The sequence below is a fragment of the Balaenoptera ricei genome, chromosome 1, assembly GCF_028023285.1.
Source record: "Balaenoptera ricei isolate mBalRic1 chromosome 1, mBalRic1.hap2, whole genome shotgun sequence".
In the NCBI taxonomy this organism is placed as follows: domain Eukaryota; kingdom Metazoa; phylum Chordata; class Mammalia; order Artiodactyla; family Balaenopteridae; genus Balaenoptera; species Balaenoptera ricei.
In genome coordinates, this window is record NC_082639.1 from 144,378,212 (window position 1) to 144,392,913 (window position 14,702).

A 14,702-nucleotide genomic window follows, 5' to 3' on the forward strand; every position below is an offset into this window, starting at 1 on the left:
TGATTAAAAATCTTCCAACAAACAAAAGTCCAGGACCAGATGGCTTCACAGGTGAATTCTATCAAACATTTAGAGAAGAGCTAACACCTATCCTTCTCAAACTCTTCCAAAAAATTGCAGAGGAAGGAACACTCCCAAACTCATTCTATGAGGCCACCATCACCCTGATACCAAAACCAGACAAAGATACTACAAAAAAAGAAAATTACAGACCAATATCACTGATGAATATAGATGCAAAAATCCTCAACAAAATACTAGCAAACAGAATCCAACAACACATTAAAAGGATCATACACCACGATCAAGTGGGATTTATCCCAGGGATGCAGGGATTCTTCAATATACGCAAATCAATCAGTGTGATACACCATACTAACAAATTGAAGAATAAAAACCATATGATCATCTCAATAGATGCAGAAAAAGCTTTTGACAAAATTCAACACCCATTTATGATAAAAACTCTCCAGAAAGTGGGCATAGAGGGAACCTACCTCAACATAATAAAGGCCATATATGACAAACCCACAGCAAACATCATTCTCAATGGTGAAAAACTGAAAGCATTTCCTCTAAGATCAGGAACGAGACAAGGATGTCCACTCTCACCACTATTATTCAACATAGTTCTGGAAGTCCTAGCCACGGCAATCAGAGAAGAAAAAGAAATAAAAGGAATACAAATTGGAAAAGAAGAAGTAAAACTGTCACTGTTTGCGGATGACATGATACTATACATAGAGAATCCTAAAACTGCCACCAGAAAACTGCTAGAGCTAATTAATGAATATGGTAAAGTTGCAGGATACAAAATTAATGCACAGAAATCTCTTGCATTCCTATACACTAATGATGAAAAATCTGAAAGAGAAATTATGGAAACACTCCCATTTACCATTGCAACAAAAAGAATAAAATACCTAGGAATAAACCTACCTAGGGAGACAAAAGACCTGTATGCAGAAAACTATAAGACACTGATGAAAGAAATTAAAGATGATACCAACAGATGGAGAGATATACCATGTTCTTGGATTGGAAGAATCAACATTGTGAAAATGACTATACTACCCAAAGCAATCTACAGATTCAATGCAATCCCTATCAAATTACCAATGGCATTTTTTACGGAGCTAGAACAAATCATCTTAAAATTTGTATGGAGACACAAAAGACCCCAAATAGCCAAAGCAGTCTTGAGGGGAAAAAACGGAGCTGGAGGAATCAGACTCCCTGTCTTCAGACTATACTACAAAGCTACAGTAATCAAGACAATATGGTACTGGCACAAAAACAGAAACATAGATCAATGGAACAAGATAGAAAGCCCAGAGATAAACCTACGCACCTATGGTCAACTAATCTATGACAAAGGAGGCAAGGATATACAATGGAGAAAAGACAGTCTCTTCAATAAGTGGTGCTGGGAAAACTGGACAGCTACATGTAAAAGAATGAAATTAGAATACTCCCTAACACCATACACAAAAATAAACTCAAAATGGATTCGAGACCTAAATGTAAGACTGGACACTATAAAACTCTTAGAGGAAAACATAGGAAGAACACTCTTTGACATAAATCACAGCAAGATCTTTTTTGATCCACCTCCTAGAGTAATGGAAATAAAAACAAAAATAAACAAATGGGACCTAATGAAACTTCAAAGCTTTTGCACAGCAAAGGAAACCATAAACAAGACGAAAAGACAACCCTCAGAATGGGAGAAAATATTTGCAAACGAATCAACGGACAAAGGATTAATCTCCAAAATATATAAACAGCTCATGCAGCTCAATATTAAAGAAACAAACAACCCAATCCAAAAATGGGCAGAAGACCTAAATAGACATTTCTCCAAAGAAGACATACAGATGGCCATGAAGCACATGAAAAGATGCTCAACATCACTAATTATTAGAGAAATGCAAATCAAAACTACAATGAGGTATCACCTCACACCAGTTAGAATGGGCATCATGAGAAAATCTACAAACAACAAATGCTGGAGAGGGTGTGGAGAAAAGGGAACCCTCTTGCACTGTTGGTGGGAATGTAAATTGATACAGCCACTATGGACAACAATATGGAGGTTCCTTAAAAAACTAAAAATAGAATTACCATATGACCCAGCAATCCCACTACTGGGCATATACCCAGAGAAAACCGTAATTCAAAAAGACACATGCACCCCAATGTTCATTGCAGCACTATTTACAATAGCCAGGTCATGGAAGCAACCTAAATGCCCATCAACAGACGAATGGATAAAGAAGTTGTGGTACATATATACAATGGAATATTACTCAGCCATAAAAAGGAACGAAATTGAGTCATTTGTTGAGAAGTGGGTGGATCTAGAGACTGTCATACAGAGTGAAGTAAGTCAGAAAGAGAAAAACAAATATCGTATATTAATGCATGTATGTGGAACCTAGAAAAATGGTACAGATGAGCCGGTTTGCAGGGCAGAAGTTGAGACACAGATGTAGAGAATGGACATATGGACACCAAGGGGGGAAAACTGCGGTGGGGTAGGGATGGTGGTGTGCTGAATTGGGCGATTGGGATTGACATGTATACAGAGATGTGTATAAAATTGATGCCTAATAAGAACCTGCAGTATAAAACAACAAACAAACAAAACAACTAATACTAAACTTTTATTGGGTTATTTGTATGGAAATATGTTAATATAAATGTTTCAGACATTACATGAAATTTCTAAAAAAAAAAAAAAAAAAAAAGACAAGCCACAAACTGGGGGAACACACTTGTAAAGCATGTATCTGATAAAGGACTTGTATCTGGATATATAAAGAACTCTCACAACTCAATAATAAGAATATAAACAACCCAACAAGAATGGGCAAAAGATATGCCCATTTATCAAAGACATATAGATGGCACATAAGCACATGAAGAGATGCACAACATCATTAGTAATTAGGGAAATGCAAGTTAAATCCATAATGAGATATTGTTACATACCTTTTAAAATGGCTAAAATTAAAAAAAAAAAGATTTACTATATCAAGTACTGGAAAGGATGTGGAGTAGCTGGAACTCTTATAGACTGCTGGTGGGAATGTTAAATGGTGCAACTGCTTCGGAAAACAGTTTGGCAGCTTCTTAAAAAGTTAAAAATACAACTACCATGTGAGCTAGCTATTCCACTCCCAGGTATTTACCCAAGAGAAATGGAAAGTATATATCTATACAATCACTTATACATGAATTTTCATAGCAGTTTAATCTGCAATAGTCCCAAACTTGAAACAACCCAAATGTCCATCAACAGATGAATGGTTAAACAAACTGCCATATATCCATACAATGAAATACTATTCAGCAATAAAAAGTAATAAACCATTGATCAAACAACATGATTGAATCTCAAAAAAAAATTATGCAAGTGATAGAAGACAAAAAAGAATACATACTGATATTATTTACACAAAATTTAAGGAGACAATTCATATATTGTGACAGAAATCATATCTGTAGTTATCTAATAATGGGGGTTAGAGTAGTGGAAGGGAAGAGTTGCCCAGAGGCAGGAGGAAATTCTTGGGAGTGATGAATGTGTTCATTTTCTTTATTGTGGTGATGCTGTTATGGCAAAACTTACCAAATTGTGCATTTTAAGTAGGTTTAGCTCATCGTATGTCAACTAAACATCAGTAACTGTCTTGTCGAAAAAGAGAATCTCTGGGATGGGAGTCCAGTTATACATAGTTTTATTCTTTTTTTTATTAAAGTATAATTGATTTACAATATTATATTAGTTTCAGGTGTACAACATTGTGTATACATATTTTTAAAATGTTATATAAATGAGAGGAGATAACTACTGATTTAAGATGGGGAAGGCTGGAGAAGGAGAAATGATGACTCTCCTAGAGAGTTTACCTGAGTTCCCTTGACAACCACAGTGCAATGGCAGCCTGGCAGTGTCTTGTCACAATGCAGCTCTGATGCTCAGCTGCAGTCCCTTGCCTGGAACCCCTGGCAATGCTTTTTGGCCTTGTGACTTTTTAACATAATGTTTCTATGCTTCTTATGATTTCACTTGTAGCTCCCCAATTTTAGTCTGTCATAGAACAGTTGCTTAGGTACTTAGCTGGCTATCATCTGTCCTCTAAACATACCCACTGGAACAGACAACAATACATTTAGAATTGTGAAATTGCAAACAAAATTTTTGTATTCTGTAAGGTCATAAGATAGGTATGTGAGGGATCCCCCCAGCCCTCACTCACAGTTTCCAGAGAGGGAAGATGGTTTGGTTGCTTCTTCAGTGGAAATCAGGAAAAGACAATTTTACCACCTCGTCGTAGAGATATAAGCTTTTTTTTTTCTTCAAAGCTGTTAAGACAAATATTTTTCCTCCAATAAGTCCTCCACAAAAATGGTTGTAGGAGGAATGTCCTATCTTTGTGAAGTGTGTTCAGGTGTGGTAAAGAGCCTGTGAGATGCACTGAACCCTCTAATAACCTCCAGCTGTGATTCATGACTGCATGAATGACTCCACTGGGGAAAACCTAGGGACCATATTTAGGCTTTGTGAAATTCTTGAGCAAGAAGCTGAAGGCCCAGGGAGCCTGTGAAGAGGGCTTTGGATAAGATGAGGTCTGAGAAGAGACTGGCCAGCTGTACCCATACTATACTGATTGGGATCTGGACTTTCTGATCTGAATCTCTGGCCCTGACTGGACCCCCAAATGCCCTTCTTCCATCCTACAACACCCCCTAACAATATATGAACTTCTGTCCTCCATCATATAGGAACTCCCTCTAATTCTCAGATCCCTCAGATCTACAAGGGGACCTACCTTATTCATTCTTTCCTACCTTTCTCATGATACAATCGACAGGGAGGGATCTCTGGATCGTATGCCACCTCCTTCTCAGAAATTTCCACCTGTTAGTTACTTCTTCCATCCCCTATATCTTAAACCACCCCTCTCTACTGAGTTTCTTGCTGTTCATATTTAAATGAAGTCAATTCTCTTCTATCTTAACACACAAACATAACACAATCTCCCTTTATCCCTTCTCATTAAACTATCTTCTCATCTCCCCTTCACAGTTAAACTGCTTAAAAAAATACTCTCTTATTCACTCCTTTACTCAAATATGCCTTTCTACACCAACAACTAAAACTCCTCTTACTAAGGTTGCTAATAACTGTCTTGTTAAATCTAATGCACACTTCTTAGACTCTGCAGACCTGACCTCTGCAGTGTGTGACAACACAGTAAGCAGAGTATTAAGAGCATAAACTCTTTAGTCAGAGAGTCTGAATCTGAATTATGACTCTTCCTCATGCCAGGTTTGAGCAGGTTATCTAACTTCTTGGCTTTGGTTTTGTGAATAAAAAATATTGCCTGCCATATCAGTAAACACAGGATGTTGCAGCCATCAAGCCATCACTTTACATCTGCCCTGACAGCAAGCCCTGAGGGAACTCAGAATAAAAACAGGATGCCCGCTATCTAGTGGTCAACTTCTGCAGCCACCCCCAGCAGTGTACTCTGAGGAGACTCAGGATGAGAAAGCACAGAATCCTAGCCCCCATAGCTGAGGTGCATGATTTCAATGAGCCTAGACTTTTGTATCTTCCAATATATAGAAAAGTGCTAACTTCCTTAACTTGAGATATCTGGTTTTCTTTAATTAACAGTAATCTTCAGATGTTTCAACTACTTGGTCTTTTATGCAAAAACTCCTGTATATCCTGGCTCCCCACCTTGCCTCTTCGGAGCAGTCTCTCAGAGTTATCTGAGATGTTGTGTCCCAGGCTTAAGTCCTCATATTAAAAAAAACATAACTCTCAACTTTTAGGTCTTGCGTTTTTTTTCAGTTGACAGTTTCCTATGTATAATATGAGGATGATAATAATAGTATTTATCTTGTGGAATTGTTGAGAGGATGTGATGAGCTATATATGTATAACACTTAGAACAGTGCCTATTGCATGGTGAGCACTCTCTGTTAGTTACTATTTTTGACCACTCCCTCTCTTGTTCCTGAAACACTCTTTTCTGCCATTCTGCACTCCTCGGGTTTTCCATCTACACATTTAATTGCCCCCTCTTGTCTGCTTGGTAGTTGCTCTTTCCCTGCCCATCCTTAAATTGTTGGTGTTCCCAGTGTTCATCTTAGGTCTTCTCTCTTTACTCTCTCTGGGTGAGCTATCCTAAACCAAGCTTCATTTCCTTCCTATAGTCAGTGACTCCACATCTGCCTCTACCCGCTATGATTCATATCTAACTACATTAACATCTCCACTTAATGCCCCATTGGCTGCTCAAACTCTACATGCATGCCCAAAACTAAATTTACCCTCTTCCCCCTCAAACACTTGTTTCCTCTTCTGTGTTCCCTGTCCCAGTTAATGACTGCATCATCTCTTCAGATGCTCAAGTTATAACTTGAGTTGGAACCTTAATTTCTCCCTCTTACTCTTTACAACCCATCACTCATTGTCAGATGTCCTCTATAAAGAATTTTGATTCTATTTCTCTCTATCACTACTTTAAGCCCCTGGTTGAGGCTACCACCATCTCTTGTCTGGATTACTGTAAAAATGCCTAATTCATTTCCCTTTTTTCAGTCTTGTTTCTTTCCACACAGCTCTTTGATTGAAGCCCTAAGACCTTGTTACAATGCAAATCAATTCTTATCAATTCCCTGTATCAAATTGTTCAACATTTCATCCTTTTCTTAAAATCCAAATTCCTAGACATGTTGTTCAAGGGTTTAAGATCTTCAAATTCTTTCTGACCATTTTCTCCCTTCACTGCAGTCTATAGTCCATTAGACTAGGCTAAATTCAATTCCCCAAATGTTCCAGACTTACGTGCATTTCTCTTCCCCCTTCCTACTCTCTCCTACCATCATCTGGTTAATTCCTACCTGTCTCAGATGTCCCCTCTCATGTTCAGTAAAATGCAGTTGATTATCACTCTGTTAATGTTGACTAGTTTTGCATTTATTACTAAATCCTTTAAAAAACTTATCTTTTAACAACTATGTGGTAGGTTTACTATAATTATCCCCATTTTGCCGATGATGAAACTGAGCCCTAGTTGGTGATGAAGTTGGGGCAGGAAAAGATTAAATAACTTACTATTAAGCGGCAGAGAAGGGCTTTAAACAAAGTCCATGCTCTTAAGTACTACCCTACCCCATCTTCTGTGAGAAGTTGGGGACGTTGTCTGTTTTGACCACCATGGTATCCAGGTAAAAGTGCCTGGCACAAGGCAGGTGCTCAACAGATATTTAATAACTGGTGGGCTAATTAACTGGCTGAAATCCAAGTTTCAAAACTTGATTTTCTGACAATTCCACCTCCAAGGAAGTAGAAAAATCAGTCACACATACTGCTACACTAGGAGCTCTGGAAAACACATGATACATGCTGTATTTGGATTTCAATATGGTATTTGACATGCCACTTCATAAGGTCTCTCATGATATTCCTTTGGGGAAGAAAACAAAATATAAATTCGATGTCATTAGATGGTCAAAGTTAGCTGAAACCCATGGATGCTGATTTCCAAATTATAGAAAGTAAGACAGAACTCTTTTTCTTAATTTGGCTTAACATTTTAATCTGCCTTACATATGGTATTTGTCTATTTTATTAACTATATATGTCTAGGGCCTAGAACAGTATCTGGCATATAGTAAGAGCTCAATAAATATTTGTTTTAATGAGTGAATGAATGAATGTAGTGACATATTTGAAGTTTGGATAACAGAATTGTAATAAAAAAATGAAAATACATTGGATGACCTCTCAGCAGTATTTGATACAATTGATAGCTTCCTCCTTCTTGAGAGTTCCTTGCTGGTCTTCCATCTGTAACTCTGGGCATTCCCTCTCTTCCTCCTTTGCAGAGTGCTCTTCCTCTTCCAAAATTTAAATGGTTGGGTTTCTTATATCCTTGTCTCTTCTTACCACTGAACCTCTCACCCCCTCCCTGTATTCACTTCCTATCAGTACACTGATGATTCCCAAATCTCTAACTCCAGCTCGAATCTGTCATTCAGATTGACATTCTTGTATTCAGTTGCCTACTTAATATCTCCATTGTCAATTGAAACCCATCACGTGCAAAACAGAACTTATTACTCACCCTGCACCCAAGCAAACAAACAACAAAGCCAAGGAAACACCTGCTCCTTTACCTAGATTCTCATTCTCAGTGAATGTGCCCGGTGTTCATCCAGGTATTCAAGCCAAAATCTCAGGCACTATTTTTACCACCTCCCTCCTTTACACCCTCTTGGCTAATCTTTCAACAGGTTATGTTATTTCTACCTCTAAATGTCTTGCTCACCTTCTCTCCATAGCCACTGCTGCTACTGTGTTTCAGACTGCTACCATGGCTCACCTGGACTAGTGCAACAGCCTAACTGGTCTCCCTGCCTTCAACAATATGTCTCTCTTCAGTCCGTTCTTCACTCTGAAGCCAGAGTGATCTTTCTAAAGTGATGATAGGATGCTATTACTCTGTATATATCATTTAATAGCTCCTTAATTCTTTTAGGATCATGTTTAAACTCAAACTTGGCTTACCCTTACTGCCTTGTTCTCTACTGCTTCTTCCTGATCCTACACTCCTAATCTGATTCAACGTCTCAAAATCTCCATGCAGCTTCTCTTTTCTTTGATCAAGCTGTTTGTTTTTTAGGGGGGGAGGTCATTCTTCCTTTCTTTTTGTTCAACCAACACCTACATCTCTGTCACTCTTCAGCTAACATACCATTTCCTCCATGAAACCTTTCTTAATTCCCCAAACCTGGGTGAGAGACTCTGTCATAGCATCCTGTACTTCCTGTTAGAGCTCTTATCTTACTCAGTTGTACTCATTGGAATAATTGTTCCTATTCCTTATTGGACTGAAAGATTCAAGGACTGTGTCCACCATATTCAATTTATAGTCCCAGAAGAATGACTGCAGAATAGCAGGAAATCATAAAAATTGTTTGAATGAATGAACAAGTTAATAAAGAGTCCACATCTAAAAATACCTTTCTAAATGCCAGGGCTGCCTCTTATTCCAGAAAATCATCTGCATAAGCAAGGTAGATGAGAAGGAGCTTAGCAATAGCACATGTGAGGGAGATTAGGAATTGTGTAATGAAAGGCTGAGGATGAGTCAATTCTCTGAGCTGTGGTAGCCAAAAAACTGATTCAACTTTGGCAGCACTGACATGAACTATGGTATTTGAAAGATGGAAATGATGGTTTTCCTACACTCTACTAATTATAGCATAATGGGAGATTTGTAATCACTCCTGGACATTGGGTGTTGGATGTGATAAATACAAGTAGGAGACAGTAAGGAAGTGACTAGAAAGATGGAAGTTCACTGAAAACTATAAGACATTAATGAAAGAAACTAAAGACATAAATAAAGATATTCCATGTTCATGGATTGAAAGACTATTGTTAAAATGTCTATACTACCCAAAGCAATCTATAGATTCAATGCAATCCCTATCAAAATTCCAATGGCATTTTTTCATAGAAATAGAAAAAGCAATACTAAAATTTGTATGGAATCACAAAAGACCCTACAATAGTCAAAGCAATCTTGAGGCACAAAAACAAATATAGATCAATGGAACAGGATAGAAAGCCCAGAGATAAACCCACGCACATATGGTCACCTTATCTTTGATAAAGGAGGCAAGAATATACAGTGGAGAAAAGACAGCCTCTTCAATAAGTGGTGCTGGGAAAACTGGACAGCTACATGTAAAATAATGAAATTAGAACACTCCCTAACACCATACACAAAAATATACTCAAAATGGATTAAAGACCTAAATGTAAGTTCAGACACTATCAAACTGTTAGAGGAAAACATAGGCAGAACACTCTATGACATAAATCACAGCAAGATCCTTTTTGACCCACCTCCTAGAGTAATGGAAATAAAAACAAAAATAAACAAATGGGACCTAATGAAACTTAAAAGCTTTTGCACAGCAAAGGAAACCATAAACAAGACGAAAAGACAACCCTCAGAATGGGAGAAAATATTTGCAAATGAAGAAACTGACAAAGGATTAATCTGCAAAATTTACAAGCAGCTCATGCAGCTCAATATCAAGAAAACAAAAAACCCAATCCAAAAATGGGCAGAAGACCTAAATAGACATTTCTCCAAAGAAGATATACAGATTGCCAACAAACACATGAAAGGATGCTCAACATCATTAATCATTAGAGAAATGCAAATCAAAACTACAATGAGATATCATCTCACACCAGTCAGAATGGCCATCATTAAAAAATCTACAAACAATAAATGCTGGAGAGGGTGTGAAGAAAAGGGAAACCTCTTGCACTGTTGGTGGGAATGTAAGTTGATTTAGCCACTATGGAGAACAGTATGGAGGTTCCTTAAAAAACTAAAAATAGAACTACCATACGACCCAGCAATTCCACTACTGGGCATATACCCTGAGAAAACCATAATTCAAAAAGAGTCATGTACCACAATGTTCATTGCAGCTCTATTTACAATAGCCAGGACATGGAAGCAACCTAAGTGTCCATCAACAGATGAATGGATAAAGAAGATGTGGCACATATATACCATGGAATATTGCTCAGCCATAAAGAGAAACGAAATTGAGTTATCTGTAGTGAGGTGGATGGACCTAGAGTCTGTCATACAGAGTGAAGTAAGTCAGAAAGAGAAAAACAAATACCGTATGCTAACACATATATATGGAATCTAAAAAACAAACAAAAAAAAGGTCATGAAGAACCTAGGGGCAAGACGGGAATAAAGATGCAGACCTACTAGAGAATGGACTTGAGGATACAGGGAGGGGGAAGGGTAAGCTGGCACAAAGTGAGAGAGTGGCATGGACATATATACACTACCAAATGTAAAATAGATAGCTAGTGGGAAGCAGCCGCATAGCACAGGGAGATCAGTTTGGTGCTTTGTGACCACCTAGAGGGGTGGGATAGGGAGGGTGGGAGGGAGGGAGACACAAGAAGGAAGAGATATGGGAATATATGTATATGTATAACTTTGTTATAAAGTGGAAACTAACACACCATTGTAAAGCAATTATACTCCAATAAAGATGTTAAAAAAAAAAAGCAATCTTGAGAAAGAATAACAAAGTTGGAGGCATCACATTCCCAGACTTCAAATTATATTACAAAGCAATAGTAATCAAAACAGTTTGATATTGGCATAAAAACAGACACACAGATTATGGAAGAGAATAGAGAGCCCAGAAACACACCTATGCATTTATGGTCAATTAATTTATGACAGAGGAGCCAAGAATATACAATGGGGAAAGGACAGTCTCTTCAGTAAATGGTGTTGGGAGAACTGGACAGCCATATGCAAAAGAACAAAACCAGACCACTATTTACACCATACACAAAAATTAACTCAAAATAGATTAAAGACTTGAATGTAAGACCTGAAACTATAAAACTCCTAGAAGAAAACATAAGCAGTAAACTCCTTGACTTTGCTCTTGGCAATGATCTTTTGGATCTGACACCAAAAGCAAAGGCAACAAAAGCAAAAATAAACAAGTGGGACCACATCAAACTAAAAACTTTCTGCATAGCAAAAGAAACCATCAAAAAGATGAAAAGGGAACATACAGAGTGGGAGAAAATATTTGCAAGTCACATATATGGTAAGAGGTTAATATCCAAAGTACTGTAAAAGAAAACTCATACAACTCAATAGCAAAAAAGCGAACAATCCAATATGAAAATGGGCAGAAGATCTGAATACACATTTTTCCAAAGAAACACAGAAGACAAACAAGTACATGAAAAGATGCTCGATATCACTAATCATCAGGGAAATGCAAATCAAAACCACAGTGAGATATTATGTCACACCTGTTAGAATGACTAGTATCCAAAAGACAAGAAGTAACAAATGGTGGTGAGGATATGGAGAAAAGGGAAACTTTGTGTACTGTTTGTGGGAATGTATATTGGTGAAACCACTACAGAATACAGTTCAGAATTTCCTCAAAAAATTGAAAATAGAACTACCATGTGATGCAGCAATCTTACTTCTGAGTATTTATCCAAAGAACACAAAAACATTAACTTGAAAAGGTACATGCACCCCCCATGTTCATTGCAGCATTATTTACAATAACCAAGCCATGGAAACAACTTAAATGTCCATGTATGGATGCACAGATAAAGAAAAAGTGGCATATACATACAATGGAATATTATTCAGCTATTAAAAACATGAAATTTTTACATTTGTGACAACATGGATAGACCTTGAGGGCATTATGCTAAGTGAAACAAGTCAGGCAGAGAAAGACAAATGTTGTATCATCTCGTATAAATGTGGAATCAAAAAAAAAAATCCAAGCTCATAGATAAAGAGAATGGATTGGTGGTTGCCAGAGGTGGGGAATAGGGCATGAGCAACACGGGTAAAGGGGGTCAAAAGGTATAAACTTCCACTTATGAAATAAATAAGCCATGGGGATGTAATTAGAACATGGTGACTATAGTTAATACTACTGTATTGCTTATTTGAAAGTTGCTAAGAGTAAATTTTAAAAGTTCTCATCACAAGAGAAAAAGTTTGTAAATATGTATGGTGAAAGTTAACTATGTTAACTAGACTTATTGTAGTGATCATTTCATAATATATACAAATATTTAATCATTATGTTGTACACCTAAAATTAACATAATGTCATATGTCAATTATGCCTCAATTTCTTAAAAATACATATTATTTAAAAAGTAGACCCATGTAGGAAAGGACCTCTCTTTCAATCATATTCTCCATAGTTTATTTAAAAAAGATGGAACTTAAAACCATGAGAAGGGTGAAGCAGGAGATAGCTGGGCTCCAGGTTAGGCATTTACAACTGGCCTCCTGTTCACATTTCCTGAGGCAGGAGGCAAGTGGGCTCCAGACTAGATATTTATGACCAGCCTCCTGTCTGCACTTCGAGATAGAAATAACAACAGGGGCAGGGTAAATAGCTGGACTTTGTTTCCTGTGAACACTTTTAGATAACAGTCATGGCAGGGACAGAGAGGGGCTAAATCCTATTTGAGCAAAAGATCAAGAAGTCACATATTTCCCATCCTTGGGGTAAGGGAGACACTGCACGTGTGCCGAAAGGCTCCTCAGGGGTAAAAAGGCAGGGGATGCCAGACCATAATAAGTCATGTCCACCCCTGAGACCCTTGCACTAAAATCCATCTTGGCTGAGAGCTGCGCACGCACATAGAGGAAGGTCCTGAGGCAAATCAGCCATGGGGGCAAAGAAAGACGATTGGCCAGAGGGAAAACAAAGACCCAGAAGACTGCCCCCTTGTAAAGGATTTAAAATTCCCTTAGGCATGACTCTTGCTGACCTCGCCTATGCTTCTGTCCGCATGTACTCTGCTTTTCTAATAAACACTCTACTTTCCTCTCTACCTTCTGTCTCTTTGTCAGAATTTTTTCTTTTCAAGGCAGACAAGGACCTGGAACCCAAACTCTAGCCACTGGCCCTTGTGCTCTAGTGGTTAGGACTTTATGCTCTCCCCACTGGATCAGGGTTTGACCCCCGGTCAGAGAGCTGTCTCGCTTCAAGCTGCTGCCCACTGTAAGCTACCACTCACTGCTGTGTGTGTCTGAAATCAAAGGGAATCAGAACATACCACCCCAAAATATACTTTGGGGTTGGCGTATTGGCATATTGATTTGGCCTATTGATTATCTGCAGGTGAAGGCAATTGAGAAACAGGAGATGCAGGAAGGGGAAGTTCTCTGACCTCCCCCTTTCTACCTAAAAGCAGGTCATAAATTTCCCATGAAAAAGGTGTCATCCTTGTATCATGAAGAGGAAAATGTTCTTGTCATCAGAGACAAGAAGTTGATGCCAAGATGAGTCTGTACAAACCTTACTAACATAACCTTCCATTAATTTTCGCAATTAATTTCTAGTCATGTTCCCACAATATACCACCTCTAGTCCAAACACCTTTTTCCTTAGTCTTTTCATGGCTTCACAATTTATCACTCTTTGTTCAAATGGTATCTAAGCCCCTGGGTATAAACTCTTCTTTGGGGTTTTCATTTCTTTCCATGAAGCCCCCCATGCCACATAAAAATATTAACATCAAATAAAAGTTGTATACTTTTCTCCTGTTAGTCCATCTTTTTGTCAGTTCAATTTATAGGCCCCAGATACAGAACCTAAGAGGGTAAAGTCTTCCCCTACACATGTGAATTAACGAACTATTAAAGGCTCAACATAATCATGAACACCGCCTTTGAATACAGATGATTCCTTCCAATCCGGAGTTTCTACAATTGTGGCACTTAGGTTTCTTAATCTAAAATTGGAATGCCTAAGAGAGTGATGGAAAGCAACAGGCCTCAAATATATTCACTGATGGATCAAGGACTTTATCAACTGACTGAGCCTAATTTCTTAACAAAAGGCAAAGTGGTTTTCTTATTCCTGTTAATGTCAGAGTTTGGATATGGTTTTCTTATTCCTGTTAACATTGTATAGTTTGTATATAATAAATACTGATTTTCTGTTTTTCTCAATTCCTTGGAAATTTATGGTGGAACAGCGAGGATTCTCCAATTTGAGCAATTTGGCTTCTTCACTCTCCTTTGGGAAAGTAGATTAGGTGCAAGGGTGTT